Here is a 20,410-nt window from a genome sequence, read left to right as displayed (position 1 = left end):
TCCTCTTCGGGAACAAGGCAAAGACGCTTGCTCTCATCATGTGTATCCAGCATTGAACTGGAAGTCCTCACCAGTGCAATAAGGCAAGAAAAGGAAACAAAAGGTATAAAGACTGAAAGGAAGAAATAAAACTACTTTACATGTAGATCCAAAACAACTCCCAAAGCTAATAAGAGAATTTAACATATTTGCAGGATGCAAATGTAATATACAAAAAGCAACTGTATTTCTATATATTCGCTGTAAGCAATTGGAGAAGAGAAAGTTTAAAAACCCTTATTTATAATTGCATGAGAAGCACAAAATACTTAGAAGCAGATAGAAAAAAACATGCAAAACTTCTACAGTAAATGTTATAAATCAGTGGTGAAATGAAGAAGACTGAAGCAAAGGAGCTGATGGGATGTTCGTGGATTGGAAAACTCAACATGGTTAGGACATCGTTACGCCTAAATTGATCTGTAGGGTCAAAGCAATTTCAGTCAAAACTCCAGAAGGAGAGGTTTTTCGTTGTTAAAATAACACACTCATTCTGAAAGCTATGGGGACATACAAAGGGATTAGAGTAGCCCAGACCGTCTTGAAAAAGACCCAGGTTGAAGGGCTCCCCACCTGACGTAAAGACATTCTTTAAAAGCCGTCTTTTAAAGGAGTGAGCATCAGCGCAGAGAGAAGAGTGAGGATGTTGCTGGCGTGAACCGGGCGAGGTATGATGGGCAGTGGGACTCCAATGAGAGTAATGGAGAGGGAGAGAAATGAAAAGGTCAGCCTCCAGTTTGGAGACAGGGGCTGTGAAATTTGCTGGTGATTGTAGTTGAGGGGTGAGAGAAAGAGAAGAATCAAATGTGCTTTTGTCTCGAGCACCTGGGTGATAATGGCATGACTTACTGAGATGAGGACATCGGCGGAGGAATGGGTTAGCTTGAGAAGCTTGTTTTCTATGAATACGCTCTGAGAGACCCTTGGGGCCAGGGAGGCTGTTGAACATATAGGTTTGGAGTCCTGGGGAGCGAGCAGGACTGGAGACGTAAATTTTGGAGTCAGTTTCTAGATGATACATCCTGGGACTGGAGGCAGAGGAGGGCCAAAGATTGTTCTGTGGGACATCCTGCTTTTAGAGGGAAGAAAGGCAGTGGGTTCTCACCCAGGAGCCTGCAAGGAAAGGTGGGAGGAAAGTCAGGAGAATGAGGTAGAAGGGAAGCCTGGGGACACAGGAGGGCGAACTCAAACAGTCCAGCACCTTCCAGGAGCCCGGCACTTGGGAGCTCTGCCTGCACTCCCTCAGGACAGCCATGTGAGGCAGGAATTGTTGCTCCTATTTCACGGATGATAAAAACTGAGACTCAGATTGATGAGGCGACCGGCCCCAGTCATATTACCAAGAAGCAAAGAGCCTGGATTCGCAGCCCAGGCTTGTCTCTGTGGTCCTGTCCACCACCCTGAGCTGCAGCTCTAGCACGGGTGCAGGACTGGGGGAGACATGAAATGTTCACCCTGGCGTTCCCGTCATGGCTCAGTGGGAACAAACCCGACTCGTATCCATAAGGACGTGGGTTTGATCCCCGGCCTCGCTCAGTGGGTGAAGGATCCACGTGCTGTGAGCTCTGGTGTAGTTGCAGATGCAGCTCGGATCCTGCGTTGCTGTGGCTGTGGTGGAGGCCAGCAGCTACAGCTCTCATTGGACCCCTAGCCTGGGAACATCCATATGCCACATGTGTGGCCCTAAAAAGACAAAAAAAAAGAGTTCACTTTTCAGAGTGATGAGGATAAAAGGAGATAATCCGTGTCAAGCCCTGGCAGTGCTTAAGAGAGTGAGCCCTTGGTGAGCAACGAGGACTGTGCTACGCGTACAGAGGACAACGGGCCTGACGCTGAGACAATGCCACGTGGCGGGACAGCCCGGGGGGCGGCCTCCAGGAGGAGGTGCCCTGGGACCGGAGGACTTGGTAGTTCCAAACCCCGATCTTTTTCCAGAGGCTCCTGGGTGAAGTGAGAAAAAGCAGGGCAACGCAGGGGGCTTCATGGGAAAGCGAATGCACTCAAGGTGAAGGACTCGCCCTCATCCCGGGCTGTGACCTTCCTACTTTGCTGGTGTCCAGGTCATAAGGTGCGTTCTATAAAACAACGGCTAGAGGGTGGCAGTTGTATTTTAAACCTCATTTTTAAGGGAACGAAGAGGTGGCAACCTTCTGTCATTTCCCAAACTTTCTCTTGAAGTTTGTAACTGGTCCATGAAATTAAAGACCACTGGCAGCCGGAGGTGGGAGTGTGTTTTCGGCAGAGGGAGCTGCACAGAAGCACAGGGAAGCACGGTGTGTTTTGGATCTGCACGCAGGGAGCAAGAGGAGCAGGAGCAGGCGGAAGGGTAGGGCTTCCAGTGGGTCTGATCGAGGAACCAGGAGACCAGGTCCTGGCGGGGGGCAACCACCTGCTGAAATCCCTCCCCGCGGCCTTCCGGATGCCAAAAGTGACAGGGGCACACCCTCTGGCCTGAGGCTGCTCCCCAGGGTACCCCATGACGGTGCAATGTGTGTGTGTGTGTGTGTGTGTGCGTGCGCACACGCGTGCGTGCATGTGAATCCTTGGCTAAGAGGCCGGGAATGGAGAAGCATTAAGAAGTGAAGAGTTCTGGCCTAATAAGTCTTGAAGAGACACATAGGATGGACCTAGAGACCAGGAAGGCAGTGGGGAGAAGGGAAGAAGAACCCCAGGACTAGCCAAGTGTGGGGAACACTATTAACCTGTGTGTGTGTGTGTGTGTGTGTGTGTGTGTGTGTGTGTGTGAGATCATGTGTATCTGTGTGCCTACACCTCTCCTGCCTGAATAGTACGTGCTTATTTCTGGGTTATCAGTGCGCGCAGGGGAAGCACCTCTGCTGCTGCGTGGGGCTTCGGCTGGGTGGTGTGTCCAGTGACATGCCCCGTGTGCCACTGTTGCAAGTGTGCACTGTCATGAGTATGTTGTGTGTCTGTGGGTATGAGTTGGGTGAGGTGTCGACACACTGTAGCTAAGAGTGTGTCTGCACGTGCTGGGGTTGTGTCTGTTGAGCTGGGTCGTGTCTCTGTGCTGTGGTCTGTATATCCATGCCAGGCATCCACGCTGAGTGTGCCCTGATGGTGCTATGTGTGTGCTGGGGTCCAGGGTCCAGAGCTGAGCGCCCCCCCACTGCTCTTCTGATGCCCAGGCCACAATTCTTATTTCTTTCCATCCGATGTCTGTCTGTCCCAAGCCTTTCTGTCTCCGACTCTGCCCAAGGATCACGGTTCTTGCAGGTGACACGTGGGAGTGGAGGTGGGAGGAGGGGCCAAGTCCTTGATTCCCCCCCCGCCCCGCCCCGTCATCCTTGAGATGGTTGGGTACAGGGTCCAGGTTCTGCCCTGAGGTCGGAGAGGCCTTTTAGGGCAGGGATGGCCCTTCCAAACCCCTGCTTCCAGCTTGGGCTGGTCCCAGGGATGCTCCGTAGGCTTCGTGCCACCTCCTCTGTCCCCCACCCCCAGCGCCGCTTTCCGAGGCTGGTCTCAGGCTCCAGACAGCTCAGGTGAACAGGCTGGGGTGAGCCCGGCCCAGCCCTCCGCACCCCCAGCCTCCCCTCCTGCCCTTCCTGCCAGCCTCAGGTCCCCTTCTCCAGAATTCTCCAGACTCAGGCCTCTGGGATGGCGCTGGGCACGGGAGCAGGCTTCTCCCTGCTGCCCTGCCCGGGCCACGTGGCCCCTCCAGGAGCCGGCCAGGGCAGGTTCAGGACAGAGAGAAAATGGGGTAGGTGGAGGAGTGTGTAGGGCCGTGTCGCAGGTGCCCCTGTGAGTGTGTGTGTGTGTCTGTATAGTTGGGGGATGAGAGGCATCTGGAGAGTGAGCGGCACGCGGGTGTCAGAGCGCCGCTGAAACCCTGAGGGAGGAGGCGTGTGCAGGACAGATCACGGGTGGGGCCGGGGAGGCATTTGTCAAGAGCTGCTGTTTGCCAGGCAGGATGCTAAGTGCTTGGCTCGGATTATCTCATTTAAGAAGTGTGACTGCGGAGTGTGACAGGATGAGGCAGGCGGGGCACAGAAGCCCCGCCCCCAGGCGGGTCTGAGCCAGGTCTGCCCTCCCTTAGCCTCTCCCTCCCGAGGAGACAGAGGTAGGGGGAGTGTAGGGGTTGGGGGCTAGTCCCGGGATTCCCAGCCCACCTCCCTGCCCTGCCCTCAGCACCCAGGGATGTGCTGTCTCCCTAAGTCTTTTATTTTCTCTTGCTTAGTACAGGGCCCGGCATTCAGTAGGTGCTTAATTAGTCCTTATTCCTTAGCGGAGGGCAAGGCAAACCCTAGGAGTCGTCTCTGCATTGAATCCGCCTGGTCCTTACTCTGTAAAGCCCACACGGGGGAAATGAGAGCCTCTGTGGTTCAGATGCCAGGCCCCCCCCAGAAGGATGAGCTTTCTGAAGGGGGTGGAGCTGAGGCTGGAAACCGGCCACGCGTGTGAAGAGGGGGCTCCCGGGCTCCCCCTGCGCGTCAGAGGCCCACGTCCGACGCTCGTTGCGTTCCTGCGCTCCGATTTGTCACCGGATTTTAGGAACGCAAAGGCGTCTGGAAGTGAGGACTGGAGTTGCGTGTCCCCCCAGTAAATCATGTCGCAGGGCCTGATAGCACAGATGCCTCAGGTTTCTAGAGGAAGGGTGACAGAGAAGGAGGGAAGGAAGGAGACAGACCGCAGTTGTCACTGGAGTCCCTCCTATCCCGTGCAGGTGCATCACCAACCAGCCAGGGCAGAGCAGTTACTCAGAGACAAATTACTATTTTTTTATTTTTAATTTTGTTTGCTTTTTAGGGCCGCACCCATGGCTTATGGAGGTTCCCAGGCTAGGGGTCTACTTGGAGCTACAGCTGCCGGCCTACACCACAGCCACGCAACACGGGATCCAAGCTGCATCTGCGACCTACACCGCAGCTCAGGGCAACGCCGGATCCTTAACCCACTGAGCGAGGCCAGGGATCGAACCCACAACCTTCTGGACCCTAGTTGGATTTGTTAACCACTGAGCCACGACGGAACTCCTCAGAGAGAAATTGTTAAAGTGTCAGTGGCCCCTGAGTGGCAGCAGTGGGAGGGCTTCCAGGAGGAAGCAGGCGGGAAGCATGGAAGGGCTGCCCCGGTTGGGGTGGGGAGAGGGCTTCAGGAAGCAGCCTGTCTGGAGGCACGTCCAAGAGAGCACAACACCTCCCAGCCCTCCTGTGGCTGTAACGGCAACAGCAGCTGTGACTCGAGGATTTCCAGAAAATAATAACATTAGCTCTCATTCACCGGGTATCTGAGATGGATATATCACTGCTGTTCCCGGGTGAGGAAATCGAGCTCCAGAAGGGCTGAAGCCCTTGCCCACAGCCACACGTAGAGGCAGTGCTGGGACTGGAGCCCCCGCCTTTGGCTTCGAGTCTCATGTACTGGCTTATTTGTGTTACGCTACTTCCCAGGTCTCAAGGCCAGCCCCTCCCGGGTCTTGGAAGCCTGCGTACCACTGTACGCTAGGGACTTGGGCTCAAAACCCGTCATTGTCCACGTCCTCCTCCATTGCCCACTTTCAGGCAGCCCCCAGATTCCGTGTGTCCTCCTCCTTAGGACTAGAATCGGATCTGCCTGGGTTCTAATCCCAGCCTCATCGCTTGTTGGCTGTGTGATCTTGGGCACGTCACTCAACCTCTCTGTGCCTCAGTGTTCTTTACTGTACCCGGGGGGTGATAACAGCGCTTGGAGGATCGTCGTGAGCATCTAGCCAGTGACTGTATGGAGAGGATTAGGCAGAACAGACACTCAGAAACATGAGCTCCTTTTATTTCCACTAAACCACATGCTTATCAGATCAAAGCTGTGCTCATAACTGTCCTGCACAAGCACCTGCCACTCCTGCCTCACACCTTGTGGCCTGGGAAGGCAAAGCAGCCCGAAATTCCTAAATGCCTCATGCTGCCTGCCTTGGTCAACTCATGCCACCATAACAAAGACGGCAGGCTGGGGGACTTACAAGGGAAATTAATTTTCTCAAAGTTCCAGAGGCTAGAAGTCAGGATAGGCAATAGACGTTGGCAGATTTGGCTTCTCCTGAGGCCTCTCTCCTTGGCTTGCAGACGGCCGCCTTCTTGCTGTCTTCACAGGGTCTTTCCGACGTGCTCTCCCACCCCTGCTGTTCCCTTGCGTGTGCAGATTCCCTTCTTATAAAGAAAGCAGTCAGGTTGGAGTAGGGCTCAGCCTGACGGCCTCTCTGTGACTTACGTACCTCTCCAAATCCAGCACACTCTGAGGGACTGAGTTTTAGGGCTTTGACGTATAAATCTGGGGGGCGCACAATTCAGCTCCTAGCATTATTTTATTTGCCTGGTCTTTGCTCACGTTGCCTTTCCCTCTGCCTGGAGCACTTTTCCACGTTCTTTTTCCTCCCCGAAGATGTTCCCCTCGTCATCCACAAAGCAGTCACAGCTTCCCCACTTCCAAGGCGTCTTCCTGGCCAGGCTGCCACCTCTCCCGGGCTCCCGCAGCACACTGCGCCCACCTACGGCACAGGCACCACACTCTAGGAGCCGCCTTTTTATACCGCCCGTCTCCCCTGCGGAAGCAGATGCCCGTGGCTTTGGCTGCACACGGGCCCTCACCCCATGATGGTATCCTTCTCCCTCTGAAGAAATGACACTTCTGCTGCACGTCTGGATCTGATGGGCATTGGGTTGCACTGCCTGCTTCTTGCCACAAGGATGAGCATGTGACTCAAGCAGAGAAAATTGGAGTCCTTCCTTGAGATTTTTATCCACAATGCTGGGTGAGAAAATTCTTCCCTTTCCACAGCAACTTAAGCTGGGAACAGTGTGTGGCCGTGCCCTACCCTCCTCCCATAGATGAAGGACGTCCATCTGTTGGGGACGGAAGGAGGCGACATCCAGAGGAGACACCTATTAGGAGCCAGACACTTTACGGAAATTTAAAATTTTTCATATTTAAATTTTTAGTGTCTGTGAGTTCCCTGGCGGCCTCGTGGGTTAAGGATTTGGCATTGTCACTGCTGTGGCTTGGGTTCCATCTCTGGCCTGGGAACTTTTGCACTGTGGACATGGCCAAAAAATTGTTTTTAGTCTTTTGGTTAAGTAACACATTTAAATGCTTCAAAAATCAAAATAATGTATAAAACTATACAATAAGGCATCTCAGTTTTGTCTCTGTTCTCGCTGACCCCATCATCCACCTTCCACCACAGTTGTAATCCCTTAAAAAAAATTCATTATGGATCCTTCCAGTGGTTCCTTATTGCAATGTAAGTTAGTAATAAGAATGTATATTTCTATTTCTTCCTCTTTCTTTAAAAAAAAAAAAGGAAGAACACTATGTATAGTTCTACATCTTACTTATTTTCATTGAACACTGTATCCTGAGGTACTTTTTGTAAACTACTCTGTGACCTTATTCTCTTTTTCACAGCTATGTAATACTCCACAGGGCAGATGAACTGCACAGTCCCAGTGGTGAACCAGGGTTATTTCCTACCTGCTGCAACAAACAAGCTTTGTCTGCATCAATTTCATATGGGTGTAAGAGTATCTGTAGGCTTGCCAATACAATGATACCCAGATGGGAAAAAAAATGAGCCATGTATTTGAACAGACATGTCTCTAAAGAAGATTACAAAAGGCTGATAAGCATGTCAAAAGATGTTCACTGGAGTTCCCGCTGTGGCTCAGCAGCTTACGAGCTGGACTAGCACAAACGAGGATGTGGGCTCGATCCCTGGCCTCGCTCAGTGGGTTAAGGATCCAGCATTGCCACAAGCTGTGGTGTAGGTCGCAGACGTGGCTCGGATCTGGCCTTACTGTGCCCGTGGTGTAGGCCGGCAGCTGTAGCTCCAGTTTGACCCCTTGCCTGGGAACTTTCATATGCTGCATCTGTGGCCCTAAAAACCAAAAACAGTAAAAAAATAAGAAATCACTAAAGATGCTCACCCTCATTAGCCATTAGAGAAACACAGAGCAAACCCACAAGGAGCCACCGCTTCACATTCACCAGGACAGTGTCATAAAAAAGACAGACGATGATGTGTGGTTGTGGTTTGTTCAGGCTGTGCAACAAAATACTGCAGGCTGTTTGGTGTAAACAGCAGAAATTTATTTCTCAGAGTTCTGGAGTCAGCAAAGTCCAAGATTGAGGTTTGTGGCGACTTGGCTTCTGGTAGGACCGCTCTTCCTGGCTCGTGGATGCCGCCATCTGTATGACGCTCACACGGGTCCTTTGTGCACGCGCAGGTGTGTACACACACACACACACGTACACACACACACACACACACACACACCCCTCTGAGTCTCTTCCTATAAGGATGGCAGTCTTACAGAATTAGAGCCCCACCCTTATGCCCTCATTTAATTTTTCACCTCCTCACAGGCCCTACCTCCAAATACACCCAAACGAGAGATTAGGGCTTCAACACGTGAATTTGGCAGGAAGGGGGGAGGAGGACATACAAAAATTCAGTCCTGAACCGCTGGTGAGGGTGTGGGGAAACTGGACTCTCGTAAATTGGTGGTGGGAATATAAAATGGCGCAGCCACTTTGGAAGAGAGTCTGGAAGTCCTTAAAACAGCTAGACACAGAATTATCATTTAACCCAGAAATTCTACTGCTGCTTATTCCCTCAAGAGAGATGAAAATGTATGTCCACACAAAAACGTGCACGTGAACGTTCCTAACAGCTTTGTTCTTTTTATTTCTTTTTGTCTTTTGTCTTTTTAGGGCCGCGCCCGTGGTATATGGAGGTTCCCAGGCTAGGGGTCTAACTGGAGATGCAGCTGCTGGCCTCCACCCCAGCCACAGCCACGCAGGATCCTTAACCCACTGAGCAAGGCCAGGGATTGAACTCACGTCCTCATGGATACTAGTTGGGTTCTTTAACCACTGAGCTACGACGGGAACTCCCCAGCCTTGTTCTTAATAGCCAAAATTCAGAAACAGTCCAAATGTCCATCCACTAATAATGGATAAACATGAAATATATCCGTACGGTGGACTATTACTCAGCAATTAACAGCAGTAAAGTGCTGGCACATGCTGCAACACAGACTAAACCTGGAAGTGTTATGCTCAGTGAAAGAAGCCAGATACGAAGCCTCCCCTATTGTGTGATTCCATTTACACGAAATGTCCAGAGTAGGCAAACCTGCATAGAGAGAAACTAGGCGAGGGGCTGTCTGCTGAGGGGATGGGTAGGCAATGGGAGTGACTGCTGATAGGTATGGAGTTTCTCTGGGGGGAGACGGAAATCTTTCCAAATAGACTGTGGTCATGGTTGTCTAACTCTGCGAATAAATTAAGTCATTGAATTTTATGTGTTACGTGGTGAATTAATGCTATGGGAATCATATCTCAAAAGACCTACTGAAGAAAATAGAATCTCAGAACTTGAAATGTTGGGCAAAGAGTAAATACATGTAAACTTTTGATAAATACTGACACATTGAGCTCCGTGGGTTACAGTCGCCCCTTGGTATCTGCAGGGGACTGACTCCAGGACCCACCTCAGGTATTTACATCTGAGTCAAGGCCCAAAACTGGCTCCCCTCATCCAGGGTGTCCCAATTCGAGCATTCAGCCAGCCACAGAGGGTAAACACAGAACATGCTCTGGAGCTGGTTTCATCTGCGGATGTGGAACCCACGGATACAAAGGACCAACCGTATTACATTTTTCACCACCACTGGCAATCTGTGTTGCACCACAATAAAGTGAACAGTGAAATAAAGCAAGTCACATGAGTTTTTGGCTTTCCAGGGCATGTAAAGTTACGTACCGTAGTGTACTGTGTGCAATAGCATCAAGTCCAAAGCGGCAATGTACGTACCCTAATTAAAACTACTTCCTTGCTAAGGAAAGACTAACTGTTATCTGAGCCCCCACCTTTCCTTGGCGGAGGGCTTGAAATATTTTGAGAATCTCCAAACTACGGCACAGAGACACACAATGAGCAAACGCAGTTGGGAAAATGGTGTGTGTGTAGACTTGTTTGACACTGGGTTGAAACAAACCTTCAGTTTGGAAAAACAGAAAAAAGAAAATGCAATAAAGCAAAGCATAATAAGAGAAAATGTACCTGGATATGGAAATAAAAGGCAAGTTTCTCTGTTTCACACGAGAGGAAACTGCGGGATGGACCACCCCAGGTCACGAGGCGGATACCGTGGAGCCGTAACTGAGGTCGAGGGCCGTCAGACTCCGGGGCTGGTGCTCAGCTGCATTCTGTTCCTTTGGTATTTCTTTCAAGAGCCATTCGGAAAAACGATCTTCTAAAACAACAAGATTTGATTGTATAGATTTTCTCTATTACTTTTCTGTTTCTATTTTATTGATTTATGCTCTGATCTTTTTTTTTTTTTTCTTCTTCTGCTGATTTGGGTTTAATTTACTCTTCTTTTTCTAGTTCTTTGGAGGCTGATAACACTGATTTGAAACCTTTTTTTTTTCTAATCATAGGAGTTTAGTCTTATACATTTTCTGCTAACCACTGTTTTCCTGTCGTTCCACACATTCTGACATGCATTTTCATTTTCATTCAGTTCAGAATACTAATGTCGCTTTCATTTTCTTTTTGGACCCATGGGTTATTTAGAAGTATCTTATTGAATTTCCAAATATTTGGATGATTTTCCAGATATGTTTTTAAAGTTGATCTCTACTTTCATTGTAGTCAGAAAACATACTTCGACTAATAGTAAATTTATTGAAACTTGTTTTATGGGCAGAATACGGCCTATCTTGGTCAATGTTTTATGTGCCCTTTAAAAATATGTACTCTACTGTCGTTTGATGAAATGTTTTATAAATGTCATTTAGGCGAAATGTGTCATTCTAGTCTACTATATCCTTGCTGACTTTCTGCCTCTTCTTCTAGTGATTATTGAGAAAGGGATATTGATATATTTCTAAATATAATTTTTATTTTCCCATTTATCCTTGCAATTCCATCAGTTTTTGACAGAATTTCAATTTATAAATGGGCTTCTTGCAAGCATATATGGTTGGATCTTGCTCTGGATAAACAATCTGACAATCTTGGCCTCTTAATGGTGGTTTAGGCCATTTACACTTAGTGTGATTATTGATATGATTGAGTTTAAATCTGTCTGCTTGCTATTTACTTATTTTCTATTTTCCTCTGTGTTCTATCCCTTTTCCCTCTTTTTCTGATTGGGTACTTTTAATTTTTATTTTTTTAATGGCTGCACCCTCCGCACATGGAAGTTCCTAGGGCAGGGATTTAATCTGAGCCATGGCTGTGACCTACACCTCAGCTGCATCAATGCCAGATCCTTAAACACACTGAGAATCAAACTCATACCTCTGCGGTGAGCTGAGCCACTGCAGTTGGATTCTTAACCCACTGCACCACAGCCGGAACTCCTGATTGGATATTTTTAAAATTTTTCATTTTATGTCCCTCATTGGCTTAATTACCTGTATTTTTTTTTTTTTTTTTTTAGTGGTTGATTTTGGATTTTTAGTATACATCTTTAACTTATCCCAGTCTACCTTTCTTATTATGCCAATTAATGTTTGAATTAAGAACGTTACAATAGTATGCTTCCATTTCCCTTCTCCCAGACTTTATGCTATTTTTGTCACATATTTTACTTCTATATATATTATAAACCTGGAATTTTTTTATTTAACCAATAAATTATCTTTTAAAGATTATTTTAGGAGTTCTCTTTTGACACAGTGGGTTAAGGATCTGGCATTGTCACTGCAGTGCCTTAAGTTGCTGCTGCAGTGCAGGTTTGATTCCCTAGCCTGGGAACTTCCACATGCCATGAGTGTGGCCAAAATGAAAGATTATTTTATTTTATTTTATTTTATTTTATTTTATTTTTTAGGGCTGCACCTGCTGCATATGGAAGTTCCTGGGCTAGGGGTGGAACTGGAGCTACAGCTGCTGGCCTATGCCACAGCCACAGCCACAGCCACACCAGATCCAAGCCACATTTGCAACCTACACCACAGCTCATGGCAATGCCAGATACTTAAAACCACTGAGCAAGGCCAGGGATTGAACCTGCATCCTCATGGATACTGGTTGGGTTCTTAACCCACTGAGCCGCAATGGGAACTCCTATTTTATACTTTAATGGCTGCCCTGGTGGCATATGGAAGTTCCAAAGCCAGGGACTGAAGCTGAATTGTAGCTGTAACCCATGCCACAGCTTCAGCAACACCAGATCTTTTAACCTTGTATCCTTTAGCCCATTGTGCTGGTCCAGGGACTGACCCACACCTCTGCAGCAACCTGAGCCGCTGCAGTCAGAGTCCTAACCCACTCTGCCACAGTGGGAGCGCCAAAAGATTATTTCAAATAAGACAAAAGTATCTGATACTTTCCTGCATGGTTACCGCTTCCAAAAATCTTTGTTCTTTTGTGTGGATCCAGATCTCCATTGGGTGCCATTTTTCCTTGTGTCTCAAGGGCTTTCTTTAACATCTCCCTCTTTTTTTTTAAATATAGTGGATTTGCAATGTTGTGCTAATTTCTGCTGTACGGCAAAGTGACTCACTTATACAGATATATGCATTCTTTTTTAAGATATTATTTTCCATTATGGTCCATCCCGGGAGACTGGACATAGCACCCTGTGGTATACAGTATGACTTTATTGCCTATCCATTCTAAATGTAATAGTTTGCATCTATTAACCCCACACTCCCAGTCCATCCCACATTTTAACATTTCTCATAGTGCAAATCTTCTAGTGATTATTTCAGGTTTTTTCATTTTGGAAAAAAATCTGTTTTACCTTTGTTTAAAGTATATTTTCACTAGATATAGAAATCCAGATTGATGGGGTTTGTTTTGTTTTACACATTCCATACTTTACAGACCGTTGTACCACGGTTTTCTGACTTGAATTCTTTCCAGTGAGAAGTCTGCTGTTATTCTTGTCTTTATTCCTTTGTATGCAATATGTCTCTTGTTCTTTGGCTGCTTTTCAGATGTTGTCTTTATCACTGGTTTTAAGCAACTTGATTATTATAAAGTTATAATAATAATATTGCCTTAGTGAAGTTTTGTTTATGTTTCTTGTGCTTGATTTTTATGAAGATTTTTGAATCCATGATTTGTACTTTTTATCAAATTTGGAAATTTTTTCTGATGATTATTTCTTCAGATGGTCTTCTGCTTCCCTCTTCTTTTGGGGACTCCAGTTACATGTAGTAATAGCTGCTCTTGGAGTTGTCTCATACCTCATTGATGGTCTGTCTTTTAAAACTTTTTTCCTGTCTCCATTGCATTTTGGATACTTTCATTGCTATGTCTTCAAATTTATGAATCCTTTTTTTTTTCTGATGTGTTATCAAATTTGCTGTTGGTCCCATCCATGTATTTTTCATCTCAGATATTGTAATTTTTTATTTTTAGAAGTTTAACTTGGGCCGTTTTTTTCCCCAGTATCTGCTTAACTTGATCGGTCCTTACTTTATCATCTTGGGCATATGGACTAGTGTTACATTGTTACATTGTTTTAATGTCCTTGTTTACTAATGCTATCATCTGTTTATTGGGGGTCTGTTTCTATTAATTAAAGTTCCTCCTCATTACGGGTTGTATTATCCTGCTTTTTTGCATCCATGGTATTTTTTGGTTGGACACCAGACCTGGGGAATTTTACCTTGTTGTGTGCTGGCCGTTTTAATTTTATACATCAAATACTCTTGAACTTTGTTCTGGGATGCAGTCGAGTTACTTGAAAAGAGTTTGATTCTGTTGAGGTTTGGTTTTCAACTTTGTTAGGCAGGACCACTCTCTTTTTTTCCACTGCAGAAGCAACGCCCTCTAAGGAATCAACTTGATGCTTCATGATTTAGGAGGTTTTTCACTCTGGTTGGTAGGGATACAAATCATTGCAGGTCTTGTATGTACTTCAGAAGTTGTTTCCTATGCTCCTTTGAGAGGTTCTTTCCTCAAACTTGGGTAGTTTCCTCACATACAAGTGCTATTAAATATTCAGCTGAAGACCTGAGGGAAGCTCTCTACAGGTCGTTGGAGCTCTCTCTCTGCAGAGCTCTTGTCTCTGCAGTTCTTTCCCCTATGAACTCTAGTTGCTCTGGCCTCCCAGGACTCCCTGCTCTGGCTCCTCAAAGCAAAGAGACAGCTGGGACCCTGCTCCCTCTGCTGCAGCCTGGAAACTCTCCCCAGGCAGAAGCTGGCAATCGTAGGGCTCACCTCATTAGTTTCTCCTCTCGCAGGGATTGCTATTTTGTGCTGCCTGATGTTCAGTGTCTGAAAACTGTTGTTTCATTTACTTTATCTAGCATTTCAGTTGCTCAGGGCAGAGGGTAAATTCATTCCCTGTTGTTTCAGCTTCCCAGAAGCCCTGTAACTACATTTTCACATTTAATTATCACTATAATCTTATATATTAGTGATGATTATCCCCACTTTACAGATTGAGAAGAACTGGGGCTCAGAGAATGAGTTATAGTGGAGCTGAAATGTAGACCATTGTAACAGATGAAAAGATGGATTGTGTAGCCAGACTTATGGGTTTGACTTTCAGCTTCCCCTCTATTAGTTGTGTGACCTTGAACAAATTATTTAACCTCTGTGCTTCAGTCTCCTCACCTGTAAGAATAGAATGATAATTAAGCTACCTTATAGGGTTTTTATGAGAATTAAATGAGATAAAACTGGCATATAGTTACTATGTAAGTATCCACTATTATCATCAGAGTAGAATCGTTGAAAAATCTAGAGCTGAGTGACAGGCAGTTCCAGCTCCATCACTAATATACTGTGGAACCTCTGTCATGTGTATCACTCAGGGTTCAATTAGAGAAGCCGAACCACTGGGAGAGTCTAAGCAGGACTGTAGAGCAAAGGGAATCCTGGGAAATGTAGTCCGACTGAGCTGAGTCACACATTACCAAGCCACCACACCCTGCTACTTCACTGCTTTGGGAATCGAGTTCCTTGCCTGTGAGATGGGATAATAACCCACTGGGTGAGATGAGATAATGCCCATGCAGCCCTTGGCACCTTGTCTTGCACAGGGCAGGCTTCAAGGAATGGTAGGTATATCAGGTTATACTAGCTGCTCACAATGGTGAAGACAGACTGCTTTGTTTCTAATCTTAGGGTTGCTAGTTAAGTTACTGAAAACAATCTAAATCTTCTATAAACTCCTTAACTTTTCTTATATCCGATGTCTTATCTATCAACTTAGATTAATAATGTTAACTTCCTCCAAAAAATCATGATATGAGTTCCCTGGTGGCTTAGCAGGTTAAGGACCTGGCATTGTCATTGCTGTGGCGTGGGTCACTGCTGCGGTGTGGGTTCAATCCCTGGCCTGGGAACTTCCACGTGCTGCAGGTGGAAGGATCATGATAAAAAATGATAATACCTGTAAACACTGAGAACAGAACTGGCTCATGGTAAGTGCTTAGCTTTTGTTATTACTATTTTTGCCTTCGTAAATGTCTCTTATTCCCTTCCACAGATGACAAAACTACGTGGCGTCAGTCAAGTGTTAGACTCAGTTAGTAAGAAACAGATTCTGGATACAAAAAAGAAAGAAAGAAAGAAAAGAGAAAGAAATGGTTCTTACCATAGCTGCTTGGGATCCCACAGCCAATAACGACCAGAGGAAGGATCCATCCCCAAAGCCTGTGGCTCTTCCCACCTCTCCTGTGCTTAACCTGGGCGTGTCACAGTGAGGCAGCTCCTGCCCACAGAATCCCGCCGCTCAGGAGGGGCAGGTCAGGGGCAGGCACAAGTGAAAGCTAGGACGGGACAAGGACATCAGTCACTGCTCCTGGGAGCTTCTGGGATTCCCTGCTCGGGGAAGGGGGAGGAAGGACCCGCGGTTACCGCGCACCTACCGGGTACCAGGCAGTTCCTGTGCGGGTCACATGGAAGCAGCACAGCTGGAAAATGAGCTATTCGATATTTTTATCATCCCCGTAACACAGATAAAGGAACTGCGACCCGAGCGATTACCTTTCCCGCCCCAGGTCCCGGCGTGGCCGGACCAGAGAGCCCCCCGCATTTCGGGGGGGGGGTCGGACTGCCGTGAGGCTGCCCCGCGCCCGTGGCCCGGCTCCTCCGGAGACGCGGAGCCCCGGGCTGGGCGCCCTCCTGGGCCCGGCCCCGCGCCCGGGGCTGCCCGCGGGCGGCGGGCTCTGCGGGGGCTGCCGAGCCGGTGGCGGTGGCAGCGGCGGGCGGCAGCAGGGAGACAGTCACACCTCGCTGTTTTGTAAACTGTTTCTCACAGCTTGTTTGTTCCGGGTTAGGGCTGGAGCGGCGCCGTATGGAAGTGTGACTCATTGTTTAATGTGGCAGCTCATTAGCAGAGCTTTGTTGCTGCCTCTGATTTCGCTGCTCTCACTAATTGGAGAGCCCGGTGGGGCCTGGCTGCCCGCGAACGAGAGGCCGGTCCCCAGGCTCCACTGGCCCTTGCCCCCTGGCTCTCCAAGGGGGACGCTCCAGGCCCGCAGGCACGGCAGTCGGGCGCACCAGGTTCAAATCCCAGCTCGGCCCGGTGGTGCATCCTCGGGCCAGGCTCCCGTCCACTCCTTCGCTCTGAGCCTCCGTTTCCCTAGCCGCTCCGGGGGAAGTCGTGCAGCTTCATCAGGGTGGCTGAGAGGAGTGGTAATCACGTAGGACCCTCCACTGACACGTGGCAGCTGCTCCTTGGCCGTCACGCGTGTTTATTATTAGGCTGGACCCTCAGGAACCCCTCTGTCCTGACCCGCCCCAGCGAGGCAGCCACTCTGCCCGGAGATGCTCCGGCGCCTCCCAGGGTGAGAAGGTCTTTCATTCCATGTGATCAAGCGTTTCTACCTTCCATGCAAGCCCCTCCTGAGAAGGATCCGCCAGGCTCGGTTCACCCTCCTCGCCCCCCACCCGCCGAAGAGGCCTCCAGAATTCAGCTGCATCCTCTCTGCACAGAGCGGGGCAGCCCCATCTCCTCCTACATTTGAGGCCCGCACGGTCCAACAGTGATCGGTGAGACGTGTGCAATCTCAGATTTTCTCCGAGTGACCTTAAAAATGTAAGAGGGAAAATAGGGGACATACCTTAGGACCATATTTTATGTAACCCAATATATATGAAATATTATTCTGACATAAAAATTCAACCTAAGCATCATCATTGAGATATCTCACACTTTTTTACATTAAAAAATTGTTTATTCAAGTATAGTTGATTTACAATGTTGTGCCAATTTCTGCTGTACAGCAAAGTGATCTGGTCACACATATATATACTCATTCTTTTTCTCACATTATCTTCCATCATGTTCTATCCCAAGAGACTGGATATAGTTCCTTGTGCTGTACAGTAGGGCCTCATTGCTTCCATTCTTTCTTTCTTCTTCTTCTTCTTTTTAGGGCCACCCCTGTGGTATATGGAAGTTCCCAGGCTACGAGTCGAATCAGAGTTGCAGCTCCAGGCCTATGCCACAGCCACAGCAATGCCAGATCCAAGCCGCTTCTGTGACCAAAACAATGCCAGATCCTTTACCCACTGAGCAAGGCCAGGGATCAAATCCGCATCCTCAGAGACACTGTCGGGTTCTTAAACCACTGAGCTACAGCAGCAACTCCTGGGTTTCCTTATCTCTGTTTTCCAGGTGAGAAAACTTCAGCTCAAAGAGACCCGACCGCTTCCCCACTCCGGGGGCCTGTGGATTCACCTGGTTGGTAGGCTGGTTGCTCCTGCCTCCCTGGCCCCCGGGGATAACCAGGGGGGCTCAGTCTCAGGCAGGCACCGCCCAACCGTGCCTCCTTCCTGGTCAGGACGCCCTCCCTAAGAAGCAGACAAAGGACAGGCGACGGCAGTGTTCTGAGGTGTGTTTGCAGGTGGCGGTCTGCTAGGCGGAAACACCTCCATCTGCTCAGGTGTCTGGTCTGCCTCTGCAAAGCTGTCCCATCGCGGTGGGTGGATGTGTGGTCGGGTCCGAGCCCCTCCTTGTGCTCATTCCTGCTCCACCAGGATTTACTGGAGTAAAACCCACCCCCGAAGCTCCTGCCCTTCCTCCACTTCCTTCCCCACTTCTCAAATCCAGCTGGCTTCTCCTTCCTGACCGCAGGTGTGCCCTGCAGCCCCAGTCCCAGCCCCGTCTCTGCGGGACTTTGGGTAAAGCATTTTATTTGACAGGCCCTTGGTGTCCGGGTCGGGGGGAGGGAGAAGCCCCCTCCTCACGAGTGGGTGGGAGTTAAGGACTGAGCCCACGTCCAAGCAGCTCCCGCGGTGCTTGGCGTAAGTGTAAACAGTGCCTGACTCTTTGTAGCGTTTCTTTCTTTCTGTCTTTTTAGGGCCGCACCCTCGGCACATGGAGGTTCCCAGGCTCGGGGTTGAATTGGAACTGCAGCCACTGGCCTCCACCGCAGCCACCGCAACACGAGGCCGAGTCACCTCTGTGACCTGTGCCCCAGCTCATGGCAACACCGGATCCTTAACCCACTGAGCAAGGCCAGGGATGGAACCCTCATCCTCATGGTTCCTAGTCAGGTTCATTACCCCTGAGTCGCAATGGGAACTCCTACAGTCATTTTAGAATGACCTGGCTTACCTTCTTAGACCAGACCTCATCCAACACCTCTGTTACTCTCTGCACGGCTTTCTTCCCTTTCCCCCAGCCTTGGGCCTTTTGGGGTGGCCGGGCAGGCCCCTCACCACCCCGAATGGAGAGCTAATCTGCAGGTGACCATTTCTCCGGGGAGAGCACGGGACTCTGGGTCTGGAGGGGAGCTTGGCGGTCATGCCCAGGCTACCCCATCACCAAGACCAACTGTCTTCACAAGTAAGCCAGGTGTGACTGAATTTTTCTGAATTCTTCCCTGTGTTCCCCCAAAGAGGATACACGGCCTGGATTTAACTTTTTCTTGATTCGGGATCATCATTAGGGATAGATATTTTTATATTAAAATAAAGAGTGAGGAGTTCCCGTCGTGGCGCAGTGGTTAGCGAATCCAACTAGGAACCATGAGGTTTCGGGTTCGATCCCTGGCCTTGCTCAGTGGGTTAAGGATCCGGCGTTGCCCTGAGCTGTGGTGTAGGTCGCAGATGCAGCTCGGATCCTGCGTTGCTGTGGCGTGGTGTAGGGGTGGGAGCGGCCCAAGAAATGGCAAAAAGACAAAACAAAACCAAAAAACACAAAAAAGTATTTGTGGAATGTGTTATTTTCCAAAGGTGCTTGATGTGCTTGGCAAAAAAATTAAAATTAAAATTAAAAAATGAAGAGTGAGAGAGGAGTTCCCTTGTGGTGCAGTGGGTCAAGGATCTGGCATTGTCACTGCTGTGGTTCCGGTTATTGCTACGGTGCGGGTGTCATCCCTGGCCCCAGAACGTGTGCATGCAGCAGGAGTAGCAAAAAAGCAGAAGAAGGAGAAGAAGAAGAAAGAAAAAAAAGAAGAGTGAGCGTATGAACGTCTGTTGAGTGCCCGTGGTGCCCTAGATATATCTCATAAAGTGGTGTCATCCAGGGAGTTCCTGAGTGGAAACGAATCCAACTAGGAACCACGACGCTGTGGGCTTGATCCCTGACCTCGCTCCGTGGGTTGAGGATCCGGCGTTGCCGTGAGCTGTGGTGTAGGGCGCAGACTCGGCTTGCATCTTGCACTGCTGTGGCTGTGGTGCAGGCCGGCAGCTGTAGCTCCGACCTGACCCCTAGCCTGGGAACCTCCATCTGCCGTGGGTGTGGCCCTAAAAAGACAAAAAGGCAAGAAATAAGAAATAAAAAATAAAATGATGTCATCCAGTCCTTAGCACTCTAATATAAAGTTTGGATGGAGGAAACGGAGGCTCTGAGCTGCCTGGCGAGGTCCCATGCAGAGGGACCCGGCCCCTCCCCACCTCCGCGGTGCCTCTCCAGGGCCTTTGGGCGCCTCTGCAAGGCCCCCGACTGCCTGGGACTTCTCCCGTGAGCCTGAGAAGCTGGCCTCGCCCTCGCTGGGGCTGGCGGTATATAGGGGGGGCAGCTGCTGCTTCACTTTTTGGCCTCCCCCGTCTGAGAAAACATACAACGCATGCTTTTAAGCTTGGATTTCTTGACCTGCCTGCAACACTCGCACTATGGACTAACCCCCTCTTCTCTCGGCTTTCATGAGTCCACCGTTTCTAGGTCCCTGACGGCTCATTCCCAGAATCCTTTGCAGTCTGCCCTTGCTCTGCTCCCCCTAATGTGCTGGTGTCCTTCAGCCTCTGGCTCTCTGCTCTTTTCACATCCTGCGCCACATCATCCTGGGGTCTTAGCCCCTCCCCGGTTTCCCCGTCTCTGTGCCAGGGACTCCCAAGTCCGCATCTTGGGCCACACCTCTTCTTTCCACACCTCTGTCCAGAGCTTTGGGCTTTACATCAATGCCTGCCAGACAGATGGCTTCCCTGGCTGTCCCACAGACACGTCCAACT

The 20,410-nt window shown here is 49.0% G+C and overlaps 1 protein-coding gene across 1 annotated transcript in view; it reads left to right on the top strand.

Moving 5' to 3' along the window:
- Positions 1 to 20,410, top strand: part of LOC102166622 (uncharacterized) — a 137,328-nt gene that overhangs the window by 109,835 nt on the left and 7,083 nt on the right. The gene's annotated exons all lie outside the window — the stretch shown is intronic.

The sequence above is a fragment of the Sus scrofa genome, chromosome 6, assembly GCF_054392235.1.
Source record: "Sus scrofa isolate SSC_HxYL_T2T_F1_AM1 chromosome 6, Sscrofa_HxYL_maternal_Yorkshire_Landrace_v2.0, whole genome shotgun sequence".
In the NCBI taxonomy this organism is placed as follows: domain Eukaryota; kingdom Metazoa; phylum Chordata; class Mammalia; order Artiodactyla; family Suidae; genus Sus; species Sus scrofa.
The sequence above is the reverse complement of the archived record's forward strand: the minus strand, read 5'-3'. Positions and strand labels throughout refer to the sequence as shown.